Source organism: Eretmochelys imbricata, chromosome 1 (genome assembly GCF_965152235.1).
Source record: "Eretmochelys imbricata isolate rEreImb1 chromosome 1, rEreImb1.hap1, whole genome shotgun sequence".
Lineage (NCBI taxonomy): Eukaryota > Metazoa > Chordata > Testudines > Cheloniidae > Eretmochelys > Eretmochelys imbricata.
The window spans coordinates 356,594,568-356,599,301 of NC_135572.1; positions in this window are offsets into that span (position 1 = coordinate 356,594,568).

The window sequence follows — 4,734 nt, forward strand, 5'->3', positions numbered from 1 at the left end:
AGGAACTGCCAAATCAGAGCGCAGCGATGGCCCATCTCATGCAGTAGCTCACCGCCACGAGGGGCCAGTGCTGGGTGCCTTACAAGGAGGGGTAAAAGGCCCATAATGCATCTTGCCCAGTGTGCAATACGGCAGCATAAAGGTCACTCCTCCCTGGCCACCCAGCCAGCTGATCTGTTTATGTCCTGAAGCACAAGGATCAATGGCCCTGAGCCTCAGATCCTAGCTCATGTTGCTACACTCGGAAATGCTCTTCTCATTCAGGCAGGAATCTGATCCTTTCCCAAATCTCCATAAATTATTTGCCTCAGTATCCTGCAGAAGTGAGTTCCATAGATAATTATCTTGCCTTTCTCACTTGATTGTTAGCTCACAAAGCTCAGTCATTTGCAATGGGTTTCCCAGACACTAGTTCTATCTAACAAGGCCTAACTGTTCTTTAAATGCACGTTGTGCTCCTGAAAGGATCTGCAATGACAGAAGCAGAGAGTGGACTCAGAAGGCAAACTCCCTCCTCCTCGTGCTCTGCATGGTGACTTCTATAGAGGAAGAGGTGTTAGCTCCCATAGCCTATTTCATCCTTGGACTCTAATGAGGGTGACAACAAGGAGACCAGTTAACAACACCTGCCCCACTGGGAACTCAATGGAAGGTGTCACTACTGAGCTGGGTCTGGGCTGGAACGGGTGCATTAGAGGTGAAAGGCCTCTTGTCCCATTCAACATCCCCCTGAGCCAGTCAGTCGCCCCTTTGCTTCTCCCCAGATTGCCACAGACACTCAGTGTGTACGTAATTTTGCCATTGGCACCATTCCTCTGGAGGTGGCTCTGGACCAGCTCCTCCTGGGTGTCTGTCTTCACCAGACTGTCCGACATCGCAGCACAAGCGTCTCTGCTCTCCTGCCAGGTTTTCTCTTTCTCAGACAGCAAGTAACAGCTGGCTGCCCGCTGGACCCAGTCGATGTCACACGTGCTGCAGTTGTACCCTGGAAGAAAGGGGAGAACAGACAGGCTTTCAATCCTTGTTCTCCAAGAGCATTTTCTTACCACAGCTTCGTGCTGCTGGGTGTGAAGGATGATGGGAAATTCCCCTCGCTTAGAATTCTAAACTGCTGACCCATCCCGGCACACGTCTTCTCACCCTGAGCAGTTCAGCTGGCCCTACCGCCTTGGACCATCAGCTCCTTTGTTCAAGCAACAAGTAGGATGCGCAGTAAACTCGTACCATGAGTTCTCATTTCAGTGGGGAGGGCCGGTCAGGGAGGGAGGGACAGTTATAGCCCCTCTCTGAGAACAGGAGTTATAGGAAGATGGAGACAAGAATTGGCACTGAGATGTCACGGGGATGAGCACAGTATGAGTAAGATATTCAGACAGATCAGATAAAGATCTGGAACAATGAAAATAGGTAGGAAGCTAGGGATGGATGGATGGAAACAAAGAGAAGGATATGGAGAAGTGAGAGATTAGCTAAGCATCCAGGGATGGACAGACGGATAGACAGAAACAGATAAGGATACAGGGAGAGAGATTAGCTAAGGCTCTGATGGAGGGGGGGATGAATAGGTGGGTGGGTGGAGTCTTTTTCTTTCCCCCCCAAAAATGGTTATTATAACACACCCCCAGAGGCTCTAGCTGTGGTTCTTTTCTCAGACCGGTTGTCAGCAGCTCCACGGTGTCTGACAGAATTATATTTTCCACTTCCATGACCTCCAGCTGTTGCTTTGATTTCTGGGAAAACCTGGTAAACTTTAAAGGCACAAGAAATCTCACAATACAGTGGGGTGCCCAGAGCCAGGGGACTCCTACAGCTCTGATCATCTTGGGGCCTTTACAGCCTGAGATGGACTGTGACCATGTGGGGGCAGAGTGCCACCTACTGACTGACAGAGGGAATGCAGGGCTTACGTCTCCTTTTGCTTGCACCAATTTTACACTAGTCAGGTTCCACCGACATCAGGGGAGATGTTCCTTATTCACCCAAAGGGAGAGGGGAATCGACACCATTATTTTGAAACTGGAGTCTCTGCAGGAAAGAGCGGAGATGGGCGCTCCCTGCGTTTTATCCAGTAACAACCATCACAGTTCTTGGCACTTGCATGTTGTATACATCAGATGGGGCTTACAAACGCTAAATCATTACACGACGGATGACAAAGACCTATTTGGCCACCGGATCCATCCCCCTGCCCCGGAACAGAACCGTCAACATTTACGTTGAGGATATTCTAGCAAATGTACTCAAGGTTGTACGTTTGTAGAGGGAGATCAGCAGCATCCCACGTCCCAGATGTCGCCGGGCAAATCCTTATTTCTACTTACCTATATCTAAGCAGGTATTTATACAGCCTGTGTCACCGTAGGATCAGATTTCAGAGGGGCAGCCGTGTTAGTCTGTATCCGCAAAAAGAACAGGAGGACTTGTGGCACCCTAGAGACTAACCAATCTCTATCCTGAAGAAGGGTCACGCTTATACATGCCCAAGGATGGATGTCGCTCTCCACCCCATTTACAGCCACCTCTGCAGGTCGGATCAGTCTAGGTGGATGTTTTCCAGGGCAGAACCTTGCCCCGAAGCTACTACAGAGAGGCCTCGCTCCAGGAGGCGGGTCTTGTACTGGGCATTAAAATGGCAGGACTCAGGCCTAATCTGATCCCCAGTGACAGTGAGAATGCTAGGTTTCAGAGTAACAGCCGTGTTAGTCTGTATTCGCAAAAAGAAAAGGAGGACTTGTGGCACCTTAGAGACTAACCAATTTATTTGAGCATGAGCTTTCACGAGCTACAGCTCACTTCATGCTCTGGCCCCACCTCCCCTGAGCTGGGGCGGCAGGTTTGTAGAAATTTTGGTGGTGCCCAGAACGCTCAGAGCCCGCTCCCCTCCCGAACTCCGCCCCCCACCTGCCTAAGGCTCTGTGAGGGAGTCTGGGTGGGGGGAGGAGGTCTGGGGTGCAGGCCCTGGGTTGAGGCAGGGAATTGGGGTGTAGGATGGTTGAGAGGTTGGGCTCTGGGATGGAGTCTGGGTCGCAGGCTCTGGGATGGAGTTTGGGTGCTGGGTTCAGGCTCCGGGCTGGGGTGCAGGATGGGTGGAGGGGTGCAGGCTCTGGGACAGAGTTTGGGTACAGGCTCTAGGCTGAGGGTACAGGTTCTGGGCGGGAGATTGGGGGCCAGAGAGGGGGTGTGGGCTCTGGAAGGGGGTGGAGGGTGCTGGCGGCGGAGGGGACTGCCATCACATGTGGCTTCCTTCCTCCCCTGCTGCCCCTCGCCATAGCCTCACTGGGGGTGGGGGATGGGGCTGCCCCTTGCCCAGTGTTTGCAGGAGTGGTGGCGGGGGGATCACAGGGTCAAACGCTCACCGAAGCCCCAGCAGCTGCTCAGGTGAGTCAAGGGGGTCCGCTCCAGATGCCTCGCGCCGGAAGCCCCCTCGGCGTCTGGTGCCGGGGGAGGAGAGGGCTGCCAAGCCCGTGTGAGCCTCCTCCCGCTCCCGAGGTGCAGGAGCAGCCGCAGCTGCCTTGGCCTGCCCCCCGCCTCTTGTGCGGTGCTGTAGCCGCCGGCAGCAGAGGCCAGGGAGAGCCGGGCCGCTTTCACCCAGGCCGGGGCGCGCCGGAGGCCGGGGCGGGGCAGGCGGGGGCTGCTCCAGGGGCCGCTCCAGACAGGGCCAGGGGAGAGACCCAGCTCCAAACACTGGTGGAGCAGGGCCCCCCAGCCCTGAATATTGCTGGAGCCCAGGCACCACAAGGGAATTCAACTCACCACCCCTGTCCCTGAGTTTCACTCTACAGGACCATCAGAGGGTGAATTCCTTAGCAACCCTTCCCGCCTCCCCAACCAGAACACAGAGCTATGGCTGACTCCTGGCTTCCACTTAGGGTTAGGGTGACCGTATTTCCCAAAGGGGAAACTGGACACTGTGTGGGGCTGGCCCAAGCCCCTCTGCAGTCGCTCCAGCCCTGCCTGCCCCTTGTCCGAGCCCGGCCTCCCCCGTCCCCCGTGTGGGGCTGGCATCGCCGCAGCCCCCTGCACGTTCCTCCACACGGCACCCAACTTTTTTGACAAAAGTGGGCATTTGTCCCGTTAGCTCTCGCCAGCTGATCAACAGTGTAGCCTGGATGCCCTGATCGTCAGAGCCCTGGGCGCTTGGGACCCCTGCAACGAGCGTGTGCTGCGGACCGGCGGGATCGGTCGACGCTATGCACGGCTCTTGCGGTGCCTCATGGTCTCGGACACCATCCGATGGTCCAGGGACATCTACATCGACCACATCACCGGCCACCGACAGCACCAAGAGGCGTGAGCTGGTACGACATCCTGCATCCACTACAGGAAAGGGACTGAGAGACTTTTCCCATTGGACCATATGAACTGGAACCATAAACTCACGGAACATTAAATCCCACCAAATGAGGGTAGATCCATCCTCATCATCGTATCCACTCATTATACTCCACACCTGAACATAGCCATGATATGAACAACACACCCCCATAGCTCAATGTCTGTTCTTTGACCCGCTAAACTTTTACCCCCAATTGGGGAGATTGCAGATGATGTATTCCTTACGCCACCCACTCCTAAACCGAATTTCACACCCCTTGATAATCTGTACCTTATTCCCTGATAACCAGAAACTTCTATGCTTAAACTCTGTACCGTTTTCTTTTTACTTCAACATCATCTTAATAAAATTATTAAATCTGTTGCTTTGGTGCCCTTGACGCTCTTTGACTTTTCCTT